We start from the raw sequence: 19,093 nt of genomic DNA, 5'->3' as shown, positions 1-19,093 counted from the left end.
TAAGTGTGATTCGTACTGTAGCCTTGCATTTTCAGGCAATGTGAATTAACATACTGCACTAAGTGTGGATGGAAGATACAGCAGCTGCTGGATGAGAGGATAACAGGAAGTGCTAGCCAGTCTTTACCATTTATCAATGCTGTAATATGTCCACAAACTGCATAAAACATGGTCACAGGTCAGAGACATCACTGGTTGATTTCTGGAGCACCATTTTTGGTGCACTAGTAAAATAATGTTAACATCCCCTCTTAGAGACGGGTATCGTACACATTTGCCAGGTACTGGTTCCTGGTACCTGGCAACCAATATCAGTAACCAACAGTGCCAGTTTTTGGTACTTGTTTATGTGTTAATGTGGTAATAAATATTAATTTGTTTAATACTAATATCTCAAAGTTATTCAATGTAACATTTTTATTTCTCAATATAAATGCTTGCAACGCTGTGTTTATGTCCAGCATGAAAAATTGCTTACTCTTCCACTCCCTCACAGCCACAAGGATGCATTTAAGTACCTATGTATGGTAACTTTATGTTAAATGGTACTCAGTACTACAAACAGAATTTCGTCAGTACCTATAGAAGTACCTAATTTGTTACCCATCCCTATTCCTTCTACAGCAAATTACTGCACATTTATACAACAGTAAGTTACTGTATTCCTGAAGAGATACTCTAAATCAGTGGTCCCCTAACCTCAGGACCGGTCCGTAGGTCAATTGGTACCAGGCCGCACATTACAAATACTCAACTTACATTATTTCAGTTTGGTTTATTATCTGATTCTGAATTATGGTTTATTTTGAAAAATGACCAGATTCTCTCCATCATACCTGTCTATGACTCATTCATCACGCCAAACCTCCCAAGCTAACAAAATGGACAAAAACAAACATCTTTAGAAAGTTTCTTTAAGCAGGGTAAAAGAGCCAGTGAGGAGACAGAAGAATAGTCGGTCCGTGAAAATATTGTCTGAAAAAAATAAAGTATTCCCCTTATAAAGTGTTTGCAAAAAGAGAAATAAGCAAGTCTGGCTGATTTTTTTTTTAACAAGGTGGTACGCATTTTTTATTTCTGCAGCAAAGATGTGCTCAGTGTTTATGTGGGTTCAAATGTTTTTGCAGTGAAAAACTGCACTTTCTAACTTCATTTCTCTGTTGTTCATTTCACTTTACACATATGAGTTCTGACACTTTCAGCCAAGTTTTCACCAAAGTCTTCGGTGTGCCACATTTTCCCATTGATTCATACAGAAGGATTGTTGAAAATGTTGCACCAACAAAAGTGCCTCTCTGAAACAGAAGCTTGAATTGAAGTTGATAAAATGCCACCCCTTTGGTCATTCTCAGACTCACATTCACTGACAAACTGAGATAAAAACATAAGCTGTAAGTAAAAGTGTTTTAATCCATGTTAACAGGATAAAACATGCTGGATGAGAGCCTGAGGCCTGTCTGAATTGCCCTCTCTGCTGTTATGTCATGTCTTTGTCAGGAAGCTAAGGTACAAATTACAAACTGACAGTTTATAAGCTGCTCTTCCTGTGTTTCCTCAGCTCTCTCCCTTCCATGCTTATTTTTACTCAGTAGTATCAACACACACAAATCTGCACGCATAGACACACTGTGATGGGCAAACATTGCGTACAGACTGTTGTTGTGAACAGCTGGTTCTATTTTAGCATTTGGAACGGTGCTGTTAAAGGAGAAGAGAACGGACCTGTTGTCATTTTATACTGAACTGGATTGTTTTGCTTTAACAGTATGCAATGGTACTGTTTTCTGTGTCTATCAGAAACTATTTGTTTAATGCAGTTCAGATGTGTTTGTCCTCTAAAGAACTAAAGCTCTGAACACACTGTTTTCATGTTATCTTTCTGATTCCTGCAGCTTGAAGATTTGAAACCACATGCGGTGTAAAATCCCAAAGGACCCAATAGCTATGTGTTAACTTAGTTCCTTTACATAGTGGATGAGAGGTGAGCCCTTTACTTTCACCTTCTAGCTCTGCGATTGGTCACTGTAGTTAAATGTATGACCCACATCCCAACCTGGAAGGTGAGGTTTGAAAAGTGGCTGTTGACACTACATACTGCAGCACCACATTTAATTTCCTTGCACTACATCCTCACAGCAGGGAGGAGCAGGCTGTCACACAACTAAACGGCTCTGCATGAGAGCAGGGCCCAGCCATGCTGTGTTCCTGCCATCACACCAACCGTGTGGATGCTGCAGACACCAGACTGGAACAACATAAGCTGTGGTTGTGCATCTTAAGTTTGGACTCATGTCATACATCATTAATTTGTGATTCCTTCTTTTTATTTGAGCTTAATGTAATTCCTAAGTATGACTGCAGGTGAAACGGGAAGGAAAGCAGGGACTTATGATAGATTGGACAAAGCTAATCTCCATCAAATCACTTAAGTCAGCAGTGTTCTGCCTTTTTGTGAAAACAATGGCAGTGCTGTGTCCACACAGATCAGGGCTGCTCATTGCCTGACACAGAACAGGAGCCCAGCCTGATGGATATCTGCCATTTGAGGATCCAGAAGAATTTGCAGAAAAGACAGAGGGAAGACTACAAAATGGGATTCCCATTCAACAAGGTAATTATTTCCTAATTAGCTGCTTTGCTCTGCATATAGAAACAGGCTCAGTGTCCTGTGTGAATACAGTTTGCAGATCCTGTTTATTCTATAAGGTATCCTTTTCTTTTCATTTGCACCTATTCCTTAAATGTTTTATTTAGATTATAGCAGATTTCCTTCATGTACACTTATATACTGCGTGTACTATATGTGCCCATGAAAAGCATAATTGGAATTGCTTGTCTGACAACTTGTCAGAGTGAATTTTCCCTGAGCTCTGAAACATTACAGCTCCACCCGCTGAGTGTTTAGCTGTCATGATTCACTGGGGTTATTCACCACCAACAAAAGAACCAAAACTAGATGATTTGGCCACTCACCAGGTAACCTTGATGGTTGTTTCTGTAAATTGAGCTGCATTCTTTAATTTTGCACCATGAAAAGGGAATGGTTCAAAATCTAAAAGCCACTGGAAAATTATTATTTAGTGATCCGAAACACGTTTTTGTGATTTAAAAACTGATGAGAGAATGTGCAGAAGTACACCGCCACCGTTTGGTAACCGTGTTGCTGTTCTTATCTGTTTTCTTTGAGAGCTCAAAAGTAGCAAACTGATCTCAGACCAGAGAGATTAAAGAAAAAACTCTTAAAACCAAAGAGATTTTTGTCAACTAATTAACACCCTCATCTTGAATTTAAATAGACCGCTTAACATCAAAGCTGCTCAATTTTACACCTTACCACACAGGAATTATCTCTTCACTGCTTCAGAATGCCTTTAATACAAATGCTTTAGATACTATAAGCCGAGATAACAAAGCCTCTGCATAATGACTGCCGCATGGCAGCCATGTCTGTGAACGCACCTGTTTAATCTTTGGATAAGGACGAATCAATCATGTTTTAGTGGCAACACAGGAGGAACAACTAGCCAGGCTGTTTAAAGATGATCTGATTTGGTTTGATTCAGAAAAACAATTATGAGAGAAAGAATCTTTTAAAGATATTGCCAAGGCATTAAAATAAGGGAAGGGGAAGTTTTTAAATGTTTTATATACATTCATTGTTGGGTGTATTTATTGGCACTGGGTACGAGAGAAGAAAAATACACCCAACAAATGCATGCTGAAACACATTGTGACACAATGACAGGGCTCCTCGAGTAGATCTTAAAGTGTATCTTAATGCAGGTGCTAAAAATAACCTGTTACTTAATTACTGTGACACATTTCTATTGTAAAGTTCATTTCAGGGCAACTCAACATGAAAAGGGTAAATCTACCTTACGCTAGGTAATGTATTAAGTGTTTGTGATTATCAATGATGAGTTCGAAATCCACTCTGTCAAAACAATACCAGCATGCTCTGTGAGGCATGAAAATAAAAACTAAGTCAGGGCTCTGTGTTCGTGCTTGGTCCAAGTTGCATGCAACCATCTTGGCAGGGCTTTGTCAGCAGCAGCCAAAACTTGTCATGTCTGTCTCTATGGTTGGCTTCAGTCGATCAAGGATTATATCAAAGTATTAAGTAGTTCTACAATGTTCCTAAATAACCAGCATGAACTATCCTGCAATGATTAACATTTCCCCCACTATCACAAAGTGTCTCCAAACTGATCAATTAATTAATGACTTCTTACATTTTCCCTTATTTTGATGAACATATTCTTGAACAGTGGTGACCGTAAACTAAATGAACAAAAACAGAAATACTCATTAGAAGTTTCGTCTGCTGACTGAGCCACAATTTACTGAGGGTAAGGTCAGTGGCCTCAGCTCCCATTTTCACTGATGCCGTTTCATATTTGAAAAATGAGGCCTGTCACTAAATGTCATCTTACTGCCTCTTTGTCATCTCATCACTCTTTTCACAAACCTGTCACACCGAAGCCCGGTCTGTGACATGAGCAAACTGTTCGCTTCCTTCCAGGCAAGCTATTGGGCTTTATTAATATTTATAGAAGAACAGCTTAAGGCCAGCCCCCTTGAGAGCTATCACTCCTTTTCGCTGCCTAACACTTGCAAAATATATTGACAACTTCTTTCAGCACTTCCCTGCCCCAGAAAGGTTTTTGAGCAGGTGTGCAGCAAGTTGTGAAATTTGACAGTTTCTAAAAGAACAAAGAGTACTGACTCTAAAAATTAAATAAAAAAATGGATTCAAAAGTTTTGATACAGAATTAAAATGGTATCCCTGATAATGTGCTGGTTGCCACCCAGGTCTCTGGTTCAATTGCCCTAGGACCTTTAGAGAACATGAACATCATCATGTCCAACATGAGAAAAGCCGACTCTTGCTGCGACGTGACATGCACATGGACGTAATCAAAGGGGAACAGATTTCTTTGTGAGATGCTATCTGATTGCTTGGATTAGTGAGACCCAGAAAATACTGACCACAAAATTATTTCATCCTGCTTTAAGTCCAAATAAATGTTTCCAGAGCAAAATCTCACGGTGCTCGTCTTACTGTTGCATGTTCACCAAGAATGCTTTGACTGTCAACACTGCAGCCTTTAAGATTAAATATACCAACGGATGTGAGAGAGTTTCTTTTTAACTAAGCTTTAACACTTACAAACACTTCCTGCATGTAAATTTCTTCCATCTAAAGAGTTTCAGGCAGCAGCTTGCAGTGATGCGTGATTCCTCACCTTCTAAAGCAGCAGACACCTTTTAACAAGGCATCCACGATTTGCATTAGCACACCTTTAAGCTGCATATCCCAATGAAATTAGTGTGATCATGGGAAGAGGAAAAGAAGGGGAAATGACTTCCCTAAAACTTACCCCTTTAATCATATTGTGTAATCATATTACTTATTAACTTCACTACAGTTTTAGGCGCATGCATAATTACTACTGTGCGATTTGGAAGACAAGGTTCTAAGAGATGCTGAAGGAAAGCTGGTGCCTTTAAAAAAACAACAGCTCTGACCTAAAAATGTTTTCATGTCTTAAGAGGGGGCTTTGTCATTGAGGAGTATAAGCTTCTAAAAGTCCTGCACCTTCCCTTTAATGTAGCCCTAATTTGTATCCATTAAAAGCCTCTGTCAAAGAAATCACAGCTTAAGCTCACAGCAACAAATTAGCATGAGATCTGAGAGAAACCGAGGCCCAAAGCCGAACAGTAGAAAGTTAAACCTTACAAAAGGTCTGTAATACTGCAGAGGGAAATTCTGGTAGGCCTCACTCTGGCACAACTTCACATACAACGAGAAGTATTTCATGATGCAAACCCTGACCTGCTGAAAGGCTCACACGTAACACTCATCTAGAGCAGAACAGCTTCATTTGTAATGCAGAGAACCGAACACATCCAATAGTCATTAATGTATTATGATTGTATAAAAATTGCATGTTGTTTGTCTACCTATTCCAACCCCTGTCGTAACCAATTACTGCAGATTAAATGGGGCCAGTGAAAATTTAGCATATTATAAAGATCAGGATAGCCATGATATACTCCATGAGGACTGTGCAAATAGTTAAGAGTAGATTTTACTCGTCCAAACCACAACCAAAAAGTGCCAATAGGCCACACAATTGAAATGTTTTTCAAAGCTTCAGATGGGGTTATCAATAGGGATGGGTACTGAATTGGATACTTTTATAGATAGCAACCAAATTCTGTTAAAAGTACTAGGTGCAATTCATGAAAAATCAAAAGGTACCATGTTATGCACTTGAATGCATCCTTGTGACTGTGGGGGAGTGGCAGAGTAGGTGATTTTCCATGCTGGACATGAACACAGCATTATGCTATGTATTGAAGAATAAATGTGTTACACTAAAAAAAAATTACAATCCATTTTATCATTAAACAAATTGATATTTTTTGCCACATACACACAAAAAAGAACCGAAAATTGAGTACCAATACCGATTCGATTGCCAGGTACCAGGTATCAGTACCGTATTGTTTTAAATGTGAAAGGTACCCATCCCTGGTTATCAAACACTATGCACATCTGAAACATCATATTCCAGCAGTGTTTTTTTCTTGAAATACAGCACTTTTATTTCCTAAGATTGTGCTCTTGACTGATTTGATTTAAACTAAAATCCACCAACCTGTACGCATCCTGCAACTACAAACTGTATCAAATGATAACTATCTGCAGAAACTTTTCCCTCAATGATGCAAAGAGAGTAGCAGCTCATGAAGTCTCCAATACTTGTGATGTGTTAACAAATGCAAATTATAGCTGAAAACCATTTCATTATGAATGTTCATTAAAGCCACCACTCACTGCTCTGACAAGGAAAAATGCAACACTCATAGCTCAGTGTAAGAGGGAGATCAGTTGATAAATTTGCATGCGCTTACACCTTTCTTCTCCTTTTACTGGGACATGATAGCATTTAGCTATGCGCGGAACGTGCATGAGCATTCATAAATATTAAAGAAAGAAAAGACATAACTGTGCTGTATCGATGTTATAATTTGAAACATTACACTGCTAGAGTGACTGCAGCCTTACTGTACATGTTGCTTTCCAGCTGCAAACCACCAGGGCTTAATTACCTGCAAATTAACTGCCGTTTCACTGTCTTGCATAAGATTATCCTGGTCATGATGAAATGCCACAAGGGAGGCTGTTCTGATGGGAGGATTTCCAAGATGTAGAAAATATAAGATGCCACTTAGTCTGATAGTTGCAAGGAGTATGATGCCTGTCAGCTATAACAGCCTCATAATGTAACCTTCAAACACTGTAAGGACATTGTATTAATCCTGTCATTGTACTTCAAGTTCAACATGACTGCAAATTCAGTTATCAAATTATTACTCCTGTTTTTTTACTTTTTGTATCTGTTGTTCCGAGCTGCAGCAGGCCACAGTAAACTTACAACAACGAGAGTGGGGCAATTTGTTGCAGTGCATTTAACTCTAGTGGTGTAAAACACATTGACCCGACAGTTGGGCCGAGTCAGTCTGTGAGCAGTAGTTGGGAGCAGTTTGAAATGGTCAGCCTCAATTTCTCTCCATCAGTGGAGAGTTTTTTAGTGCATGATGGGCAATCAAACATAAAGGTTTTAGGGCCAGCAATGCCAAATCTGCTCTATTAGAGCAAATTGTTTGATGACACTTACTTTGACATTTTCTTCGCTCAAACTCTTTTTTGGCTCTGGAGCTTTTTCGTTAACTTTATTTTCTTGCATTTTGTTAGATTTCTGTCATCCTTCTCTCGATATTTGAGCAAAATCTGACCAAGTCCACAAAATGCCCTTCAGTCACATACTCAAGACTACAGTTTATCTAGCTGGTACAATTTACATCGGAAGATCTATCTACTGTAAAATGAGATTTTGCATATTTATTATTCTAGCATATTATTCTATTTAAATATGAGAAAAGATTACTGAAATTGTTTTGATAACTCTTAATGATAAGTTGGCATTGTCTCAACTGCAAAATACATTAACTTGAAAATCTATGTCCAAATACATCAGTTATGCATGTCAACTTGACAATGAAGGAATTCAGGCAGGCGTGGGGTTAAAAAGTTATTACCCAGAATATTTTTGTGAATTGTGATCTAAAGTTTATTGTCACCATGAGTGAGGGGGAAATGCAGTGGATATGAGCGCCTCAAACTGTTTTGTGAAGCTATAGCGTTCAAGTTAATACCCAGAATGCTTTTGCGACTTACAATTTTAATGTCACTGTAAGTAAGAAGGGTAGGCTATGGATATGAAACCTTTCTACACAATAACTAGATTTACAGGTGGTTTCAGACTGTATGACACAAATCTGCCTTCTAAACTCCATGACACAGACCGTTTGTCCGTAAAATAGATTTTTGTCAAACAACAACCTGAAGAAGTTTAACTAACAAACGTAATACAAATAAACAAAAATGAGGGGTTCACTTCACATATTAACTTCCGGGTTAATATGTGGGCGGATGGATGAGTGAAGGGGTGAGGGGGGGTGAGTGGGGGGAGGGGGGGGTTAGTAAGGAAAATATTTTGGTTAATTTAGAGGGAGAGGAAGTGGGGGTAGGACATGATAAGCTTTTGCTTCTTCCTACTCCTTTTCGGACATGTTGAATGTTTTATTAGTAGTTATAAGAAACTGTGGTATGTTGTACCCCTAATTTAACTGTTTTTGTTTTCAACTGTTTTATTTGTCCAAAATAAACTGAAACTGAAACTTAAGTGAAAATTTTAGTTGAACTGAAATAGATTAAGTATTTTGAACAACTCCCTGAAGAAGTTAACAAGTCTAAATCAACAAAACTAAGACAAGGGTTGACACTAAACATCTTATTTTATCAAGGTAATTTCTGTTGGTGTATATGTATTTTTTTAGAGACTCGCCAACCCGATCCTGGTATCGGGTATTGGGTATCTGATATCAGGTATCGGGTATCGGCCCAGATACGACCCCTAAAAGCAGGATCGGGTATCTGTGAAAAAGAATCGGTCCCAACATGACACCAAGGCAAACTATGATTTAGTATACAGGGTATAAAACTTTGCAATTAAATAGTCATTTCTGTAAGTTCTGAAGGTTTGTTTTAACCAAACTGCTGTTTAACACTTAAACACTTATATTTTAAACAAATACCTTCAGTAATTCTGTATGCACACATTTTTTGTCTTTCACTCAAAACACTCCCTGTCTTATCCCACAGTAGAGCATGCAGGTTATTATTTAACACTGGTATCGAATCAGTAATGGTATCAGTTGATTCCCAAAACCCAGGTATCAGTATCGGTATCAGGACACGAAAAGTTGGATCGGTGCATCCCTACATTTTTTGACAAACATCAAATTTTGAAGTAGCCCTTTAATCATAATTTTACATTAAAACAACAAGTTACAATCAACTGCTTTGTATGAAAGCACCATCACTATTGGACTACCTCTCAGTCCTATGGTTCCACTGTTAAATGTGCCTAACTGGAGAGTAATAATACAAGAATTTAAGGTTACGCCCTGAGAACAGCAGTAGTATAAAATGCACCTGTTGCACTGAAATGGCCTCATATTGTTCGGTTTTTATCAAAAGTCGAAAGTAACCACCTAATGTCCTTACAAAGACAGCTGCCCATCTCATCACGGGTAGAGAACCACAATTCAACATAAGAATTTGATTCTGTTCGTCTGTACCCAACCTCATTTATGACAAAAGATTTTAAAACAACCAATCAGTTCAAAATGATCTGTTTTGGCAGCTTAAATATAAACATTAAGCTGTAACGCTTTACGTGTGTATTACTGAAAACAAGTTGTAATCAGCTGCTTTGTGAATTTCACGGATGTCGCCTTCTGGAGACAGTGTGGAAGGAGATTTAATTTACTTTCAGGGTAATTGTAGGGTTGGCAAGTAACTACCTTGTTCAGTGCATTTACAGCTTTTTCAACCACTGTTCAAGTAGCGTTTTCCTACTGCCCCCCTTCACCTGCACTCACGTCTGAAAATCACAGCAACTAAAATGGCCCTAACACCTAACACGCTCATGTAGAAGGATTGAAATTTACTTGAACAAACCCCCACTTTGAAATGCAGAAATGCATCGTTTGTGATTTCACATCCAAGCTTATGTAGAAATGTTCTCTGGCCCTTATTTTAACACACCACCTGCAAAATACTCCAAAATGAACTGAGAGTATATGGGAAGGGGGATTTCGAGAAAAAAAAAAAAGTGAGCAGGATTATGTTCGGCTGTGGCTTTGAGCAGACAAGAATATATCAAAGCAGAGTGTGTGAGGATAATAAGTACAACACCTGCAGATTGTCGTTAGCTTCCACAGCAGTGAGAGTCATCCCAAAAATTGCTACATGCGTACTATGAAATGTTGGACACAAAGGGGAGTCTGTTGCTGAGTGTCCAGGAAAAGAAATACTACCCTGTGTCTGGGGGCTGGAGCACATAATTTCCTCCCCAGCCTCACTTCTAACGTACTTTGTTTGAGTGATTCTGACTTACAGAGCACCAAACAGGTGTAGGATTCCAGGCCTTTGAAAAATGGATCTTAAAGATTTAGAGGAAATGGTGAACATTGCAATGCCTCAGGAAAGCAGAGAATGTGGAAACAAATCCAACACATTCTTTCAAAGGACTTTAGCGTTAAATGCTATTCTTATCTCTCATCACAACACTAAAAATCTGAGTCTTATAGTAGTTTTGGCTTTCAGCGCACATGAATATGACACAAAACACTTCTCTGTTCCCTTTTTTTTTTCAATTAGTGTTAAGGTGATTCAAATCTAGTGACAAAAGCATGGTATGTTTAAAGATTAGCAGAGTTACAAAGCATTAATATGTCTGTATTTTGGATGAACCTCTGGGCGATCTCAGCTTAGTATTTGAGTTTCCATGCCCTTTCATAATCTAAAATCCCAAAGTCTTTGAACTTTTTTAAAGATGTCTGTCAAAATTTTAGTAACCTTTCATTTCACATTGAACCCATGAAGCTTCCTGATTTGCTAAGACACTTAAAACACGCTTACAACCTCAAACAAAAAAAAAAGATTTCTATTTTTGTATCAGGGTCAGGTGCATAGGGCCACAAAAATAACTTTCAGTCAATCCTGTGCTCAGCAAATATCAAACTGCAGCATTAAAAATACAACTTTCAGAGATGTCTGTAGGAGAAAGAAAAAGACATTCTGCAACAGAACAACCGGTTGGTCACTTCAAGCCACCACATGGTTTTGATTTCTGTGGTGTCCTCCACTCATCACACCAAGTCTGGAGCTGCCCTGTCAACAGTTGAAAAAAAAAAAAAAAAGAAGACCGTGTGTGAGGTTTTGAGTAAGATGGAGAAGATGGAGTGTGTGTGTGGTTGGGTGAAGGGAGGGTGTAATTGTGACAGCTACCCATTAGTTCTACGTGTGATAAATCACAAGATGACAGACCGCAGCTCCAACTAAACCTAATACTCCAGGCTAGAAAATTTCCCTCTCCTTTTGTTGCACCCAATGCATGCTCGGTTGAGAAATCAGGTATATGAGAAACAAACAGGACAACCTGATGTATGATCTTTACATTATTCTCTTTTACAGCTGTCACTTTAATATCGACTGTTTTTCTGATTTCCTTTTATTGTAATGAAAAACACTTCTATTGTGCTGCTGTTATCACCGAGCCACGCAGGATCATGAAGAGCAGACACTCCAACATCACAGCATCTACTTCTCCCTCTCCAGATGACCGTATAGTTCTCACAACAATTATTACTTGAAATACACAATATCCCCTCAGAGAACTCCTGAGGGACGAAGGCATTTCATTGTTTCCTCTCTGTTATGGTTCTGCCCTCAACACTACCAACGCTGGTTCAAACACAACAATCGTTTATAGAATATAACAAGGTCCAATTGCAACTTACATGTCATCTTTCTTCCTGCAATCTTTCCTTCAGAGAGTAGCTTTGCATTCAGTTCACAATGAAACAACAAAGGCGAAAAACAAGCAACAGATTTTTCATTTGTGATCACAAAGGAGGGGGGGTGGGATTTCTTCTCTTATCATGCAGAGAACTAGTGCAGAGGCTGCTTCTCAGAGCTCATCAGCACGACAAAGACAACTGAGGGAACGCAGCCTTGTTCTACAAAGGTTAACCTCGGCTGGACCTAACAACTTCAGACTTCTTATACAACGCCTTCACGAAACACTTGCCCTGGAGGATGGAGGGCCCCTGGATTCCCTTGGATTTAACCTCTAATATCTGAGGTCATGCATCCCTTCACAACAAATGGTGGCACTTGTGACTCTATTATATGCAAAACAAATCCCTCCACACACAGAGTTTCTTTATGGTGGGAATTTCTGCAGCATGTCCTGGGTTACTTTGACTACTAGAATGAAATCATCTCACCAAAAACACTAAATTTGTGTTAAATGTCTAGAAAATTTGGATTATGATAAAGCAGTTGATAATTTTGATGTTAAATGCTTCAATTTGCTGGGATTTTGAGGTTGAAATGTAATGCTTTAACTTTATAATCTTTGTTTGAAAAAAATTCTCCATTTATTTGGAAATTTTTGAACACCTTCAATGTATTAAAGACTGTACTAGAGGTAGAATAATACATGTGTATGTGTATGTGTGTGTGTGTGTGTGTGTGTGTGTGTGTGTGTGTGTGTGTGTGTGTGTGTGTGTGTGTGTGTGTGTGTGTGTAGCCCTGTCAGAGTGCAGAGCTGGTCTAAGCTTTGTGTAGGGCCCCAACAATGACTCCCATGGGTCCTACTCAGGCTTTCACTCCTCTGGTATCAAATGTATGTGAACAGCGGAATAACCGAGCATGTTTTTTAAGACATAAAAAGACAAAAATAAATAAATTACACCATATTTCATTGCTTTAATTGTGTGCTTATGTCACGGTACACTTTTTAAGACTTTGCCTCACAAATTTAACTTAAAAAAAAGGCCAAATGAAGGACTGGATAAGAACAATTGAGGTGTAATGATTGAGAAATTAGTTAACACTTTTATAGTGCCGCTGTACAAAGTCTAATGGTTGGTTAGTGATTGATTTATGTTTGCATTTTCCTCTCCAGCCCCACAAAGCTCCGTCCCACTTAAAACAACCACCTGACACAGACACAATCCAGCAGCTTTGATCAGATTCTCTATGATACACAGGCGACTAGAAAGTTGAATCCGGACTCACCTGTAAATATAAAAAAGAGGGGGTGCTATAGTCCAAATCCAAACTAAAACATATATTTATGATTTATTACCCATTAAAAAAAGCTTTAGAAAAAATCGCACTTCAGGAAAACAGTCGAGGTTAGCACTCATGTTCAGTCCACAGTCAGCAAAGCATTTCATCCTTCCTCTAAATTCTGAAAGCAAGTCCTCCTCCGCCTTCATCCGTTATTTATGTACCTATCTCACATTATTTAGGACGTGCTGCAGCCGTTCCCATCTCTGAACCAGCTAGGAAAGGCAACTGTGGACTTTTTAAGGTTGTACAAGATATCACATTCACGGACTGTGATGTTAAAACGATCTACAAACCCTTTGGGCAGCCTGAAAACGAGGAGCAGAGAGAGCAGAGAGAGCCTACCGAGCGTGCTGCGCCGTTCACCAAGCATCGTTAATCTCTCCCTGTCCGAGGCACTACATGCGGGTATCGGGGCAGATTCTTAATAAGACAGCAGAAACAAACGGCGTGAACACTCAAGAGATCCACGGTGAAGTGTCGCGACTCTCTACATCGCTTTCTCCACTACTGCATGATGCTTATACGCAGCCGTCTGCTTTTTCGGCACTGACAGAATCTTCCTGAAAATAACCTTACCATTCTGAAGACACATCCACTGTAGCAGGCCTGTCCCGATGACAATTCACCGATAGAGTCTGGCAGCCCCCAAAAAGCCCTTGTGCTTGTACTTGGTCTCCGTCTTCTTCTTCTTCCCTCCCTTTCGCTTTGATAGTACCCCGAGCAGGCGAGTGTATTTCCACTGTGCACGACACGGTACGGCAGAAAAATCCTCCTCCTCCTTCTGCTCCTCCAAGGTGCTGCTGCTGCTGCTTCCAGCGCTCTCTCAGAGGCTCACATGGATGAGGAGGTGTCCATTAGCATGCACACACCTCAATGTGGGCTGTAAAAATCCTCCGGGTGTAAGACGTGAAATAGTCCCCGGACACACTGTGGAAGATAAGGTGACACAGCAGCAGATATGCAGGGAATGACAAGCTGCGCGCTCCCTCACGATTTACAATTACGAGTTTGGAGCAGGGATGAGTGTGCGACTGTGCGTGGTCGCCCCCTTCGGTACTACGCTATAGTCCCTCCAAATAACTGCAGGTTTCAGCCTCTCCTGGACGTTCATCTCCTCCAAATAGCTGATAGTAATCCAATGGGGGATTGCTACATGTAAAGAAGCTGCATTAATTTTTTTGACCTTCAGTGTATAATTTTATTCCCTTCAACATCCCACGCAGGAGGTACATTTAGAAACAGTGGAGAAAAACAACATATGTGGCTTCTACACATTTTCTAAGAGAGTGACTGATGTCCAATATTATAGAGAATTTAAACTTGACATTTTTCTGACTAAAGATGGTGACTGGATGACATTTGAAGTACCAAGAGTTTAACTAAAATTGGAGAAACATCTTCAAACATTATCTTAAACACTAAAACTAAGTTCAGTTATTAACATAGGGCAATTTCAAAACAATACAGGGAACCACTATGTACATGTTTGCAGAAAAGGAGCTAGGATTTCAATTTTGGATGAGCGTTAAATTAAAAAATTAAGTAAATAACTTTTTCTATATAAATATGTTACTGTTAGTATGTATGTTTTAAAGCAGATTTGGCTGCTTTGATCCTTTAATATTAAATACAAATTTTCTAACGTTTTAGTCACCAAATGGCAATGGCTATCAAAGAAATTGACCAAAGAGCAGCATTAACTTCAGTTAAATAAAAGATAAAAATCTACAGACTTTCCCAAAATCATTCTCTAGTCTTAATAATATAACATGAGGCTAAGTGGTTCATAAATTTTTTACCAACAGGCAAAAAGATTGCCAAACTTGGCTCATTTTATAAAGACATGGCATTTAACATAGCAAAATGATAAAGTGACAAAGTTTTATAAAATTCCTCTTTGTAACATCTAATTTAGGACACAGAGGTGCGTCGGAGAAAAAAGACGATTTAAACAGGAAGGAGGACTCCCGCACACTGTCTAACTTGCAAGAAAGTAAAGTATTAAGAAATATAATCATCAATGGACTGTGTCAACTTAAAGTCTAATGTATTGTTTCTTATGTTTTTTGTCTTATGGACCTTTAATGCCCCCTAAACGGCATATCTTGTGGTGGATGTTTCTGTTTTTAGCCTTATTTGTAGGCTTAAAAAAGGCTTTCACCATGATGACTATCTTAGTCAGAAAGTTAATGTATGTTGCTTTGTGTATTTATGTTTATCTTTACTGGTGCAGATGTCACGTCATGATGATGATTGTCCACAGGTGCGATCGCCACCTCTTACTTAAGACGTCCTGCCCCTTTGATTAAACTGTTTGCTTGATGAAGGTCTGAAACATAAAATTCCTCTTTAAAATCATGAAAAAAAAGGGGAAAAAATAAATAGAGAAAGAAAAAAATTGTTTTCAAAGAAAAGGGGCCTGGGACTGTTGCGCCCACCCCTGGTGCTGCCCCTGCATGTTTGTAACTATTTTTAAACTACGCTCCACATAATCTCAAGTATCCACGTGCATTTTTGTTTCTTTAGTTTCTTTATCTCTCCTTATTCATTGTACTGTTTTAATGTGCTCTTGACGTCACTATAAATGAGTTCATGCTCTCAGTGGCATCTTGAGATTAAATAAAGGTTGAATGAATTATAAACGGAAACAAGAACTCTGTGTTCTTGTTGTTAAATTATTAGTAACTTGGAGAAAATATACTATGGTGATGACACAGCCTTTTTTGTTTGTTTGTAATGTCTACGGGATGTGCTGAGAGACATATTAACCCTAAATTACAGTGTGCCTTATCATAGAAACATAAATCAAAACATGAACTTGTTTTCCAGGTTAATATGAGAGACTCAACTGGAATAGTTTACAGAGTAGTTCAACATTTGCAAAAATTTGACCAGAATCTATTCATTAACCCTGCAGGGTAATTCATATTCACTTAAACAACCAAATATTTGATAGTCCAACAAACCGTTTGAGAAACATGTGTGACAAGCTTGAATTGTTTGACTTGTTTATGAGTTCATGACAACTTCAGAAAAACAACATCTGTTGAGCATGTGGCTGAAATTATAATCTCTTTATGCCAAGAAGGTTTTATGATTGAAGACAAAACAGACATATTTTAGGATTATGGAGCTATCAAAAGTCTAATATATGTTTAATATGCAACTAAAATGCATGATTATAGAAGTAAATATTCCAGATTTCCTGGACTTGAACTGAAACCCTGACACTAAAGTTTGGCAGGTTAGCGAGGAAAAAGACCATCTGTGTTGTTCCATCTGACAACACTTTTGTCCAGCCAAGTTCTCATCCTAAATCCATCGCAATATACTTATCTCTAACTCCTAGTTTCTCCCCGTGGGTTAAAAAGACTGGTCAAGAGTTCCTGGCCCTGGAAGTGTGTTTGGTCACCCTGAGAACAAGAGAGGGGCCATGTGTGGCCTTTAATTCACTGCATTGTCTGCCAAAAGCTAATCTTGGCTGGGCTCAGAGTCTTACTGCTCACAGGCTGTGAATGGAGGAGTGAAAAGTTAAATATGCTTTCAAATGTAAAACTGAAGACTGGCTTGGTGTGGTCGTGTCATTGTGGGAATGTGAGATTTTTTGTTAACCCAGGCAACAGGAGGAGAAGGGGCCAGTTTTAGAGGCTGCATTCAGGCTCATGTTTGCAGGTGGTGGGCTGTAATTCACTGGTTATGCACCACTCTTCACGTGGCCCCGAGTGTGAAAAACAAATCGATGCAGGCTATATCTTGTAGCTTGAGCTTGTGTAATGAGTTATAAACAAAATCCAAGTCATTTGGAGCGTGTGATCAGCACTGTGCACCAGTTTTACTGTTTAATACATTAAGGAGCTAGATTTAAAAGTAACACCTAAAAATCTTTACAGTTAAATGTTTTAATAGTACTATATAGAGTTTTTCATGTTATGGGGACTTGTGTTTACACCAAGGATTTTGCAGCTCCCCCTGGCTTTCTGCAGCTTTAAAGAAAGTCTACTCAACTCCCTTACTGTTTGTATCTCCTGCACGAGTTTCATCACACAATAGGCAAGTTTCAGCTTCAAGGTGGTGAAAATAAGGGAGCATTTAGTGGATAAAGAGCTGGATATTTCCCCTGGGAGTTGGAAGTGAAGGAAAACAGGACCAAAGGACAATGTTGGGCTCAGACTTACCTTTTGAAAAGAAATCTGTCTCTTTAACAGTTTGCAAACAAAGTGCAAATATTAATTCACAATCAATGTGGAACACACAGTAAAACATGAAGGCAAACATGCATTAACTATGGTATAAAATCAATATCTTAACAGCAATGCCAAATGTTATATTATAGCAAGGGCAGACGGACACTTCATTTAAGAGTATATGAAATATCTGCAGCAGAAACTTAAGGGACACTCAGAGAGTGCAAACCCTGCCAACACTGAACACATTCCTGTCACTTACTTTTTTAATTTATTTCTGCACTCTCCCCTCAGGATCTAAAATTAAGTCCGTATCTCCATTAGTTTCTGTACTTGAGTCATTATAGCGACAAAATTTACTGACTCTGGAAGTCCAGAGGATGTCCTGTTGGCAGTTAGAGCTACAGTTTTTTTCAGAGGCAGTGGGAACCATAAACAATGATGTATGGAATATGTATTTCATACCATGTTTATGCAGTAGATGCTCTGTGAAATGCACTTCAAAATAAAGCTAATTAACAAAGTACAAAAAATATACATCAAGAAATGTTTTCTTATCACAGCTGCACAGCTGCTCTGCTCATAAAGACTCCAGATGGAAGTCCTGTACCTGTTCAGAGAAGTGACAATTGTGTGATGTGGATGTGCACAGTTGTCTGCTCTCATTATGGTTGTTATAATAAGAACATGCTGTATTTATGGATATTGGGGTAAAAAAAAAAAAAAAGAAAGTTACAATGTGCAACAAAAGATCCAAATCTGGCTAGTGCGTGGGATATCTGATAGTGGAGATTTCAGGTTATAGATCAGTTACATCCAGAGTGTTATCTGACTCATTTGATGTCTGGGAACGATATAGATTATGAAGTGTTTAAAGCTGTGTAACTTATTGTAGTTGATCAATGGTTCTGTGAAGATCTCAGTCTGTTTGTGAAATTCTTACTCAGCTTTGAACTTGTGAGTTTTCAGACGGCAGCTTTGTGCTCTTGTTTAAAGGAAAAAAAAAGTGTTTGCTTCTGAATGGAGGCTTAGTGCTGTAACTCAAATTATATGCCCCATAAAACTCCTAATTAGGGAATGCTTGGTTATGCTGTACCCCCACTCCCTGTCTTCTTTTTTCCCTTTCACATTCCTCTTTCTTTGTTAATGAACAGAGGAAATCATTTGAAAACACCAGCAGAGTGTATGTGGGATTCTCCGCTCGGGTGGGGAATAGCGACATTTTGTTGTATAACATGTCTGGCAAGCAGAATGTTCTTGAAGGGACGAGCCCTTTGAAATTACATCCTGCGCTGGACTAAGACTTGTGCTGGAGTTTCTTTTTCTTATTGTATAAAACAGCAAGCATGTGCCTCATGGGTCTTAATCAAAATGTAGGTTTATTGATTGAAAAAGGCCTCATGGCACATTAATGAGGCAGTGTACATTCAAATGTTATTTAGATCAGCAACAGAAAGCAGAAACAAGCAGCAGAAAATAATGAGCTTCCTCTCTCAAACCTCATTTTCTAAATATTAAATTGTTTTAATACTCTTACTTGTTATGTTTGGGGGGGCTACCCACAAGTTTGGTTTACTCATCAGCTTTCGATTTGATGTCTAATAATCCAGTCTTAACACTAAGACAC

General features: G+C 38.7%; 1 protein-coding gene across 11 annotated transcripts in view; it reads right to left on the bottom strand.

Annotated features, from left to right (window-relative positions):
• Positions 1–19,093, bottom strand: part of tenm4 (teneurin transmembrane protein 4) — a 223,760-nt gene that overhangs the window by 141,589 nt on the left and 63,078 nt on the right. For 6 of the 11 annotated variants that reach the window (XM_074680344.1, XM_074680340.1, XM_074680345.1 and 3 more), the window contains exon 1: positions 13,859–14,332. The exons of 1 other annotated variant lie outside the window; for it this stretch is intronic. The gene's annotated coding sequence lies outside the window, so the exon portion shown is untranslated. Of the gene's footprint in view, positions 1–13,858; positions 14,334–19,093 lie in introns of those variants that run through there. 4 more of the 11 variants (XM_074680343.1, XM_074680346.1, XM_074680349.1 and 1 more) reach the window with 2 other exon arrangements.

This window comes from Halichoeres trimaculatus, unplaced genomic scaffold (assembly GCF_033239565.1).
Source record: "Halichoeres trimaculatus isolate MK-OKI-2021-1 unplaced genomic scaffold, fHalTri1.1 fHalTri1_scaffold_9, whole genome shotgun sequence".
NCBI classification, from domain to species: Eukaryota; Metazoa; Chordata; class Actinopteri; order Labriformes; family Labridae; genus Halichoeres; species Halichoeres trimaculatus.
The sequence above is the reverse complement of the archived record's forward strand: the minus strand, read 5'-3'. Positions and strand labels throughout refer to the sequence as shown.